This window comes from Corvus cornix, chromosome 8 (genome assembly GCF_000738735.6).
Source record: "Corvus cornix cornix isolate S_Up_H32 chromosome 8, ASM73873v5, whole genome shotgun sequence".
NCBI classification, from domain to species: Eukaryota; Metazoa; Chordata; class Aves; order Passeriformes; family Corvidae; genus Corvus; species Corvus cornix.
In genome coordinates, this window is record NC_046338.1 from 3,482,005 (window position 1) to 3,494,224 (window position 12,220).

The 12,220-nt window shown below is 44.5% G+C and overlaps 1 protein-coding gene across 10 annotated transcripts in view; it reads right to left on the reverse strand.

Annotated features, from left to right (window-relative positions):
* FGGY (FGGY carbohydrate kinase domain containing) overlaps positions 1 to 12,220 on the reverse strand; it is a 282,954-nt gene that overhangs the window by 177,368 nt on the left and 93,366 nt on the right. For 7 of the 10 annotated variants that reach the window (XM_039555991.1, XM_039555988.1, XM_039555989.1 and 4 more), the window contains one exon: positions 3,491 to 3,584. The exons of the other annotated variants lie outside the window; for them this stretch is intronic. The gene's annotated coding sequence lies outside the window, so the exon portion shown is untranslated. The remainder of the gene's footprint in view (positions 1 to 3,490; positions 3,585 to 12,220) is intronic. 10 annotated transcript variants of the gene reach the window in all.

Below are 12,220 nucleotides of genomic sequence, written 5' to 3' on the forward strand. Positions count from 1 at the left end.
ATTCCCTACAGCTTTTCATTACCACCTTCTAAATATGTAACGAAACCAGGAGTGTTTTTACGGTGCTCTGTATGAGAGAGTTGCTAATAAGTAGCTCCATTAAAAATAGTAAACATAAATCATTTATTCATTTTATGCATTTCTAAGTCCACTTGAGAATATTTTTGGCTGAGCCAAGGCACAAGTAAGGGTGTTAATTGTTATCTTACTAGAGCAATCAGTTAATAAGGCAGTTAGGAAAGATGTTTGTTAGGAGGTTCTGGGGTGCCTGGAGGCTACTGAAGTCATTGTCTGGGAGAGAACACGACCGCTGGAGCTCGCAGGAGTCTGGTGGCACCAACCCAAAGCCCTCGAGGCCTCTGTCTGCAAATTAGCTGAGAGGAGAGAGCAGACACCAGGTCTGAGCAGGGAGCTGTAAACAAGAGGTAGGAACTCCTGGCGCAGGCTCTCGGAGCAGAGCAGTGTCGGGGGCCCCGCGAGGAGGCCAGAAGGGCTCAGTCAATGGGGTGGGGATGGGGAGGGAATTGGGTTCAGTTTCCTTCTCCCCCCAAACAGCAGCAACCTTTTCTGGGCTCTGCTGTCTCCTCAGGCCAAGGAACAGGGCTCTGCACCACTTATAAAGCTGAGCACCGCGGAGCAGCTCTGCTCTCCCTGCTGGCCTGTTCATCCCATGTGAGGACCCCAAATTTGCACTTTCAGTCTCCTCCAGGAGAGAAGAGCTCCTTTATTTACTGTCCTGGCCCACCAGAACTGGATGGACATCCAGCCCAGTGTGGTACTGACCAAACCCATCAACTGAGCATGGCCAGATGGCCTTTGCTCCCACTGTACTTCCAGAGAGGTTGATCCCACTAACCCCACTCTGGTATGTGGGGCATCAATCCAGAGCCAAGGACAGAGTGAGTTTTCAGATTAAATGCTAAAGGTTCAAGGAGAGCAGCACATTGGGGCATCCTGCTCTTCTTCTGTCTGATCTCTCCCTGTTCACTGCTCAGTAACTTCTGTTCTCCAGTCACCGCTGCGGCAGCAGGTGCCAGGAGCCAAACATCTCCATTAGTGACTTGCAGGAGGGAGGTTATCCCGGCCTCCCGAAACCGAAGGAAAACCACAGCTGTCTGCCCTCAGCCTAGGGTGTGTCAAGGAACCTGTCCACAAGGGAAATGTTTCTGGTTATGAATTATATGCTACAACATCCCAGTGACTCTTTTAGGGATGCACTCCGAGGTGCTCCAGGGGAAGCCTATTCTAGGAGCTAAATTCTGTCTGTGGGATGGAGGAAATATTAGAGGAATTGCCGGAGAAGGGAGGGGAAGAAGCCACTTTCTGATGTACTTCAAAGCCAAATAATCTGGCTCCTTCTGTCTGACATCTATGGGGGATGATCTTATGCAACTTCAAAACATTTAAACTGATTTGCAGCACAGAAATAATTCTAAAATGCTGCTCCTTTCACTTGTCCTCCCTAATCCAGTTAGCCCTCAAGATATGGCTGTAGGAGAGAGATCCCATTTCACTTGCACATGGGAGACCCTCTTTACTTGAGACAAAACAACAAGTCCAAGAACATATCCCAGATCTGTCCTACAGTTTGGGATAGTACCTAGGCAGAGGTCTGTTCCGTGTCAGTGAGGGAAATACTGTCATTCCCATTTTGCAGATGGGAAATTGAGAAAGAACGGGTTGAATAGCTAATCCAAGGACACAGGAAAATCCATAATCACACTGAAAAGTGACCCAAGATCTCCTGACTTCATCCAGTGGGATTGCTGTTGGGCAGATTCTTTTTTCTCTCAGGAGATTCAGTAAAGCTTCCAACAAATCTAGCATGAACAGCCCAGAGCTGACACTGTCCCTGGGAGCTCCCCCTCCAATGGGAGAATGTAGATGGAAAATATATATTAGATACATTTAATTCATTATTTAATAATCTATTCAGTTTTTCTGCTGGAATGGCTGGCTCAGGAGTACAACCTTGGCTAACCACTGCCCTGACAGAGCTCCAGCATCTCTCTGCCAGAGAAACCCCTCCTTCCCACAGACAGGGAGATATTTCAGAACCATCATTCTGTAGAGCTCAATTGACACTTCAGAAGACGACTTCGCTTTTAAAGAGATTAAGTTGATTCCTTCCCATAAATTCAGTAGCTACCCCAACTATGCCTCATTGAGAAAACTTATTCTGACAAGAGTCATGAATTATAACCAGGGTAAAATGTTTCATTAAAATACAGATAAGGGAACTTAGGAAGCAAGGGCTTTGTACGGGTAAAACCAATTTTGCTGCAAAAGCAAATCCGCAGCCATTTTTCAGGTCAGTAAGTTGAAGTCTGGGTGTTATAAATCCATCATCAATGTTTTCTTACAGCTATAGTAGCTGACACATCTGAATCCCTGGGAGCTAAAAGCATGCCAGGAGAAATGAGCACCATCAAAACACATCAGAAGGAGACGTACAGCAATGGCTGTAATGTACCTGACTGCTGACGGGACAATATTGGCTTCCCTTCCCCGAGAGTGCCCCTGAGTAACAGTTCATCATCAACCACTGCCTGTCCATGAAGGAATTGATTTAAAGGTATCAATTAAAAATTAGCCCCAGTATCACTAGAGGGATGGGTTTACACATAATTAATGCAAAAAGCTTAATAGCATTCTTTTTGAGGTTGATTTGAGTACCCCTGATGATGGTGCATGTGCAGCATTCCCACTTCCAGGGGAGTGTAAATGACTGCTTCCTGCACTGATCCACTGAAGTAGTTGTAAAATCTTGATTATATCCATGTCAGATGGGGTTTGGTTCAGAATAGAACTGCCTAGAAAATTATTTCTCCCTCCCCCACAAAACATTACCAATTCATTAAAAAAATATGTTAATAATTAAGCAAACAATTGTGGATAAAATCATCTCCAAGATTTTGTTTTTCTGGTGAAAAATGCATGTGAAAAAAAAGCTTCTTCCTCACAGTGTTCAAAGGTCATGTTTATGTCTAGATTCAAGTAAACAACAAATTTGTCAGTAACATTTTGATCAAGAGCATTAGTTGCCCTAGGTGATAATTCAAGTTAATTTACAAGCAAAATGGGGTCATAACTTTAATCTGTGAAGGAAGAAAGTCCTAGGGATTACCGCTGTGCCATCATTCAGTGTCGGGCACTTCTGCAAAAATCCATGTCAGAGACAAGAGTTTCCAATGTGTCTTGTCAGCTGAAATACCCTAAAAAGGAGGTACCAAGGGTTTGAAACTGGGTTTGTCTCACACCCCCACAGTGCTGAGCGATTTTGTCCCTTTCTGCTCTGTCCCAGCACGCTGCCATCCACAGTGTGTGACTCAGGACGGGGAAGGGGAGAGCTTGGGGTCAGCTGTGGGGCACAGCAATGATCCATCAGGATAACTCCCTGCCCAAGCCAAAGAAACTCCCAAGACAAAGCACAGCAAAACTGGGGGTGAGGAGAATCACTCTGGAATGTGGTATTTCAGGTATCTCTTACCTCTGTCCTGAAGAACCCCCTCTCCTCATTTTTTCCAGAATTTTATGAGCTGGCATGTAAATAATGAAGTCAGAAGAAGTTGTCTCAGTGACTTCTGTAAAAAAGACTCAAATTCAGTATTCTTCTTTTTTTTTTATCTAATCTGGACAAAACTGTAGGAACTTGGTGCTTTGAAATCTAAATTTTGCAAATGCTTTTGGAAGCCTTTATATTTTAGAAGGCTATGTATAATATATTCTATTACGAGGACATTCCGCCACTCTCAATACATTCATATTTTAGGTATGCAACACTACCACAGTTTCAAAAATAAACATCTGAGGAAAACTCTGGGGTTTTAAAAATAAGACATTTGTGGCTTAATGTTGTTTGAAGAAATCTGGAATGGTATTAATCATTTCAGTTACTCATTGATTTTAATACAAATGTACTGAGAGATGAATACGCATCTCCTGGTCATGTTAACCTGCCTTCACCAAAAAATAGTATTTCATGTAATACAACAAAATGCTACAAAAATGAATCATTACCTTCTAAATCTAAGCTAAGACCTTTAAAAATTGAAATTATGGGTGATTTTTAAAAGTAATTTTTCCATATTTTTGCAATAATTTTGTCTCTACTTTTAATGCTTGATTTATCTACGCATTCAGAAATCTTTTTCTACAACCGTTCAAAATAATACTGAAAAGTCAGTGCCTGGTTACTGAGTACTTCATGACCTGGGAGCTCAAAGGTCTGTGCAATGTCAGGGACTCTCACAGCATGAAGTAGGAGGGTGAATTTGCAGTACTTTTGCTCAGTACCCTGGAACTAAATTCCTCTCAGAGACAGAGGATGAGGTGTGGGGCTGAGTTCCTCACTTCCACCTGGATCAGGAGCACCAGGAGGGATACAAAGGCATCCCCATGCTTTCAATATCCCCCTTGGTTGCTGCATCAGTTTGAAGAGCTGTTTTTAGGAGGAATAGGAAGCACCAATCTGCTTTGCAGCCACAGCTCCTAATTGTCATGTTCCACCCAATGCCATTATTTGGAGATCGCCTTGTGCAATTCTCTATTTATTACTGGTTTGGTTTTCCTTTTATTGCAAGAATGGAGCTGACAGCTAAACACGTGTACCTACATTATGAAATCTTGCTTAACAAGGAAGAGCTAATTAAGCTGTTACACTGTTGGCCCATGCTCTGAACGATGCCAGCAACGCCCCACGACTTCACTGCCCTGGGAGGGACAGGGATGTGACGCAGCACTCGGGGGCTCGGGAATGGGAACATGCCAACAGAGACAAGTACCTTTCCAGCCATGCATTGCAAGAGTCTTCTTGGCATGGCCAGAAGAGAGGAGCCACCACCTCCTCTCTTCCCAAAATCAGTGTGCACACGATAGGGAGCACAGGAACTTCTCCCACAGCTTTTTAAACAAAGCGACCCTGAGGGTACAGCGACAGAAATTCTGTGTGAAACTGCTTAAAGCCAGCTGCTCGCAGGGAAACCTTCCTTTGGAATTCTAGGCCTCAAAGTTTATGGCTTGATAGCCCAAGTCAATCTCCTCCATACCCTGGCTGGGATGACCACTGTCAGCAGCACTGAGCAGTGCCTTTTGCACGTTGCCAGCACTTCCCAGGAAAGTGTCTCAGCTGAAGGACTCAGAACGCACCACATTATTCCAAGAGGATTACATTATTCCTGATGTAGTAGGAATAAAAAACATTCTGTATTGTAAAACAAACACAGTGTAGCCTTTTTGCACAACAAAAGCCTCCAGCCACAACACCAGCAAGAATTAAAACCACACTTCCAAGATGTCCAGCTACAGTATGTATTTTACCATTATTCTGCAGACATATGTTCTGTGTGACTTGGTTCATTTATTTCCTTTTTGTTTTCAAAAGCTAACACATGGCCCTGAACAAAAATTACACTTAATTTTTTATTTGTTCAACTCAGTTAAAATCACAGCACTTGCTTTGTAGAGTTTTACATAACAATGTGTTGCTTTGTATGCCTTTTATGTAATTTAATTTCATTAGACTAGCCTGAAATAATTTAGACAGTCTACAGAGAGTTTGTGTATTCAGTGTTAGGGACTTGCATTTTACGCATTTATTCATGTCAGACTTAAAATTCGATTTGAGTGTGGGAGTTAGCAGCTTCCCTGTCCCTACATAGAGATAAATCCACAACAGGTGACAGGATTAATTCTTCCATTCTATCCGGGACTACAATGGAGGGCTGCTAAACTCTGGTGCTCTTCTATTCAAATGGAGGACCACTGGAAAAAAACAAAAAAGATGATTCAGGAAAACCATTTTACAAGTTTAAAGAGCTGGGAACTGTCTTGTGGAAGGCTGGGATTGCCTAATAATGATGGTTGCCCGATGGACAGACTGGATGAAGGAGATAGTTGACAAATGAGATGATGACAGTCCCTCACTGAGCTGTCTGGAAAAAGAACAAAATGTCAGCAGGAATAAGACAGACTGTATAAATCAGGGGAGAAGCCATGAACTGGAGGAAACCTGGACATCTCAAAGCTGCTGACCAAGACACACAATACACTGTGGAGCAGCCAGGAAATCGATGCAGGTTTCCTCAGTTATTGTTTTGTCCGGCTCTGTTGTTAATAGTTTAGACAGACCTAAAGGATCCCTTTGGAAGAGCTGCCCTCCTGCTGAACAAGGCTGGACTTCTGGGAGTGTGGCTGAACAGGGGGAAATGAAGGGATTAACAGACTCTGAGGGTGAGATCCTGGTTTTGTGGAAGGGGAGCAGTCTGGCTGAACCAGCAGTTCCTGGCTCCTGAAAACCAGGGAAAATATCAGTGTGACCACATAGTGAGGGGAGTCTGAGAGGGAGATGACCCTGAGCAATGGGGCCAAACACATACGGTCACGTTGGGGTTGAACTAAGGGAGCTTTCCTGGCTCTGCTGTAGCAGGGAATCAGAAATGAGACAGGAGTGACTCACAAAGGATGAAAACATTCAGCACAGACACCCAAGGTGTCAGGAGGAGAACCCCACCGTGGGTCTGACTGCAGCAGGACGTGCCCACACGGCATTAAGCAGTCGGTGCCAGATCACTTTTGAGAACAGCAGCTGATTCTTTCTGAAATTGCTTCCCCAGCACTGACTGTTTCTCCCGAGGAAGCCCGTGGAAATCCAACGAGCCGTCAGACTTGTAACACTCGAGTCTGCACTTCTTGTCCTTCGTTTGCTTTCCTTCCTCTTTTTGTGCCTCTTCTGCTTTCGTCGGGACGGCGTGAGGAGCAGCGGGGCTCTGACATCAGAGCTGGGGGCGGCTGCGACACAGCGAAGGCCGACGAGCAGAGGAGGAGGAAGGAGGGCAGCAGAGGAGGAAGGAGGGCAGAAGGGAGGAGGAAAGAGGGAAGAAGGGAGGAGGAAGGGCAGGAGAGAGGAGGAAGGAGGGCAGAAGGGAGGAGGAAGGAGGGCAGGAGAAGAGGAGGAAGGGCAGAGGAGGAGGAAGGAGGGCAGCAGAGGAGGAGGAAGGAGGGCAGGAGAGAGGAGGAAGGAGGGCAGCAGAGGAGGAGGAAGGGCAGAGGAGGAGGAAGGAGGGAAGCAGAGGAGGAGGAAGGAGGGCAGCAGAGGAGGAGGAAGGAGGGAAGCAGAGGAGGAGGAAGGAGGGAAGCAGAGGAGGAGGAAGGAGGGCAGAAGGGAGGAGGAAGGAGGGCAGGAGAAGAGGAGGAAGGGCAGAGGAGGAGGAAGGAGGGCAGCAGAGGAGGAGGAAGGAGGGCAGGAGAGAGGAGGAAGGAGGGCAGCAGAGGAGGAGGAAGGGCAGAGGAGGAAGGAGGGAAGCAGAGGAGGAGGAAGGAGGGCAGGAGAGAGGAGGAAGGAGGGCAGGAGAGAGGAGGAAGGAGGGCAGCAGAGGAGGAGGAAGGAGGGCAGCAGAGGAGGAGGAAGGAGGGCAGCAGAGGAGGAGGAAGGAGGGCAGCAGAGGAGGAGGAAGGAGGGCAGCAGCAGACGTGAGCAGCTGTCACGTCCCCGGCCCCGCTGTCAGCTGGGGCTGCGCACTGCGCTCCTCATCCCGTCACAGCTCCCACCAAGGACTGGGCTCCCTCCTTCTTCCTTCAGCTGGGGCGACGCTGCACTTCCAAAGGCTCCAAAACGCTCCGCACGCATGCTTTAAATTACAGATAATTCATTTTGATACGCCTTTTCCTTGGATCCGTAGACGAAATCAAAGGCAGGTTTCCCTGGGAGATGCACATCAAGCTCTGCCTGCAGCTCTGGAGTGTTGCAACACAGCTCGTAGCAACCAGGGAGAAATCAGTTCTCCTTTCTACGGCAAGGGGTTGAAGAACAAAATAATTTCATTTTATCTTAGGAAAACCAGCATTAGCAGATTGGTGAAGACTACTTCCTCTGTATTTTTGAGGCCTGACCAACATCAGGACCACAACTCCAGCACAGTCAAGATTAAGCCCATTGTCTAAAGAGATCATTATTACACTTAGATTCCTATTAAGGTTTCATGGTACCAAGAGGGGGGGGTTGGGAGGCAAGTAATGAAATTACAGGCCTTTATTGTACAAAGGCAACTGGAGACTTTTTTTAGGATGCTATCTATCAGCCTGTCTGGCAAATGTCTGCCTAGTAATAATGTATCCGTCTGCTGAAACAAGCCTAAATAATGCATCATTATATCAATAATTAATAGGCACATGGGTCAACAAGTTCAAGATTGTTACAGGCAAAGGAGATGTGAAGGAAATGGCTCATTCCAGGCCCTGCCAGGCCTGACATGGCAAGCACAGCTCTGCAGGAAAGTGGTGGAAGGAGTGTTGGCAGCCAAGTGCCAGAGCAGAATGTGCAGCAAGGGGAATGGCTTGTGTCTGCTCAGGCCCCACTTATTCACCCAAAACAGGAACCCACCAGGATAGAACTTCCCACAGAATAGAGAGGCAGGGAGAGTATCCCATGCTCTTGATTTGGGAACCCAACTTCTCTAACTACATTCAAGAGCCCAGATGAAATGTGAGACAAGGAGGTATTGCTGATTTTAGTACAAGCTGAAGAGAGCAACAGCTGAGGTCACCTACTGACCAAAAAATCTGTGCCTGAAGTAACTTGAGGTATTTTAAAATGGAAAGAGAAAAGAATCAAAGTTACCATATGAAAATTAAATCAAAATCAGAGAGGAAGTCAACATAGAAATACAGAGGATATACTAATAATAACATCTTTTTTCCCAAGAAGAGTGCTGAAAATCAGAGTATTTTGGTAATTTTAATTCCTCACTCTCAAACCAGGAGGGTGGGCTCCCATCCAAGAGAGAAGCCTCCTGATATTATTTGGGATCCAGCGACAGAAATGCAAAATTGAGGTTGCTATTTGTAAAACAGACAAAGAAAGGTGACAAACAACAATTGTGAAAACTTCATCCCCTGCAGGTTTGGTCAAGTATCCACATTTCACATGTTCAAGCTGATCTGTGCACACACTCCCCGCACACAATGGGACCCAATGAAAATAGTATTAAAAATCTCAACTTAGATGTGAATACAGTATCTTGGGGAAGCAATCATAGTGCCTATGTTAAACTTGTTTTAATAGTAGTAACTTAAATACTTGGGGGAAAGAACTAAGATTTTGGCTAGGTTGGGTTTTATGGTGGTCATTTGGTTTTTGGGGTTTTTGGGTTTGGTTTCTTGTTGGGTTTTTTGTTTGGGTTTGTTTTGTTGTTTTGTTTTTTTTTTTTTTAACACAGGTCTTGTATAAGAAAACACAGCAAACATCACAGTTCCATTTTCAGAAAACCACAGCCTACTTACAACCAAGGCAGTACAGAAGAAAACTGAAAGTAGAAAAGAGAGTAACAAGTTGCAAAGGCAGTTCTAGTAACAAGTCATTTTAAAAAGCAGATGACCAAAATAGAAAAATCCCAAATTAATAGTTACAGTAAACTGTGCTTTTAAAGTTGTGTGATAAGTTAGTTACTGAAGATTCTGTCAAAGGGATTTTCTTCAGAATGAAGTCTGAGAGTATATGGAGGCTGGTTTGTCCTCTGGCCCGTTTCTAACCAGCAAACACTGATTGTGCTCACTCAAGGAATTCCACCAAGCTCAGAGGAGGGACACCAGCAGCAAGTGAGGACAATACATGATCTGTTTCTGAACTCAGGTGAATTAATAACAGAAACCTGTGTAGTCCCACGGTTCATACAGTCAAGGCTCTCAAGAATGCATTATGAAGCCAGAGCCCATGGCTTTGGGGTTCAAGTGTGCAAAAGCACCAGAAGACTTGTGCATCACCTCATACTCAAGAGACCCAAGCACTTGGGAGTAGATTCTAAAGAAATTAGAATGCTGAAGCTACTTTTTCTCTCTAACTTTTTCCCAGATAACACTGTGCTGCTTTCTTGGGCGTTTCTGACCCATCAAGGAATCCACCCATGGAGGTGGCGTGTGGGGCTGTATTCAGTCAGCACACCCCCACTGGGTTATGGAAATCTGCATTTAACCCTAGAACTGTAAACTTTGCCAGTAAATTCCAATGCCATTTATTTCCATACCTCGCCTCAGGACAGAGGTTCTCATTCCCTAAGGAGGACAGGCCCTGGGAAGTGCAAGGGGCTCTGCATCGCTGGGCAGTGACACAGGAGCAGGAACACAACACCCTGCTTCTGGTAAGGGCAATGTCTCTGTCCCCTCCTCATCCCCTCCCACCTTCTATGGAAGGAAAACCAGCTGCTTCTGAGCCCCATCTATACATCTGAAATCCTATGGACAGGGCTAAAAAGTGGAAGGTACCTCTAAGGGCATCTGTAAATGATTCCAAAATGCAAGACACTGAATAGGAAAAGGAAGTATGGCACCAAGACTTAGGTGGAGTGTAAATTTTCCAAATTAAAGACACAACAGTTCTACAGAAGAGATCAGATGAGAGGATGCCTGACAAGAGGTGTGGAACATCATTTTATAAAGAGCCTTAGGGATGTAGATACCCAATACTCTTTCATTCCTAGTGGCTGATTCCCTTCTCCTTTGAACATCCATGTGGGCTGGTGTTAGGTTCCCTGCTTCTCTCCTAAGGATAAAACAATGAAGGCCTTTTTTTTCCAACATATAGAATTGAATTTCCAAGGTTCACTTCTGGAGTAAGAGCAACCACTTCACATTCCAAAAGTACTTTATTGTAAAGACACAATTCCCTCAACTTAGTAGTCCTGAAATCAGAAGGTACCTTTTATCAATACACATGGTCCTCACCATCTTCTGACTCTTGAGCTGTTGTTTCTCTAGCCTCTCTTTACACCAGCTCCATTTCTATTGTGCAAAGTTCCTCTGTTCTATTATGCAAAACACTTTTCATCCATTTAGACAAAAGAGCTGGACTTCAAGAGATCCTGTGTTCCCATAGCAGAAGTCTGGTAGTCAGCAAATTCATATGGTTCATTTTATATGTCCAGTTACTTGATCCCAACTCCTTTCTCACCCACATGATACGAAGGATTATTCTTCTATTCATGCCTCACAGTCTTTTAATGGATTTAGGGCACAGCTCTTAAAAATGTATAAGAGAGACAGGCATCACATGATTTTGCTATGGATATTTTATGAGCAAGTCTGGGTGCATGCTGTGTGCTTGAAACAAAAGACTGCACAATGTGCTACCAGGGCAGGAGCTGTGTCATTATGTCTTGCATTCAAGGCTTCTGGGAATCTTGGGCAAGAAAAACAACAAAACAAAGGCATGGGAGAGACACCAGGATGGAGTAAATGGGTCAAGACAGCACCGATACAATTTGTTGCTATTAAAACCTGTAATTCAGTCATCTGTCAGAGAACAAATCCGATTTAGGAAGCAGCAGCCGGGCCCCTCCTTTTTTATTGGCTGCTATTTGGGGGTTGCATTTGTTAGTTAATTGACTTAAACTACTACCTTGAAAAGACAATACTGGTTCCTACGTGCTTCTTGCTTCTGCACCTGTAACAGCCACCGTGAGATGTTTTGGTACCAAGAACCACTTCAGCCATTATTTATCACTGGAGTGATTAATTGACATCTGGAGCATAAACTTCCACTGCTACTGGCCTGATTAAAGGTGTTGGCTGACATTTTTCAGAGCATTCAACCACCAAAAAAGACATCAGCGATGTTCAGGCACTTGAATCTCTCAGATGTGTTTTCAAGGAATGTTCTTGCAATGCTTGATCTATTCCTTGAAAAAGATGGACACAGGATGGAAGTAGGGATACAGTTCACTATCCACTGCTCACCAACCTTTCCAAATCTACTTCTTTTACCACCACTGCAAACACAAAAAAAATGCTATTTCTATTTTCTTTATTCTCTTCGTATCATTTTCACTATTAGATAACTACAGACCAGCACACTCATGTGGTGCTTTACAACTGCAGAGCTGGAGGAAACTGCCCAGCTCAGTACCAGTAACAAATACCCAAATTCTAACTGCAAGCACATGCATATAAGGGCATCTACAGCTACAAATGTGGGTGTTTTTCTTGCAATCTTACTCAGAAATGAACTTTTAAAGAATCAGCTTTGCCAGAGATATTAGCTTCAATCTTCAGTTTCACTGCAGCTTCCTCACCAGGGAGGGCACGAAGGAATTTTTATGCATTACTTTTACGTGTCACTCTTTTTCCTGTTGGGAAATTTGAGTCTCCTAACAATATATTCCATGGATCCACAGCAACCCCATAATAAGACTTAGAACATACACTGTCTTTTGTAAATATTACCTTATTA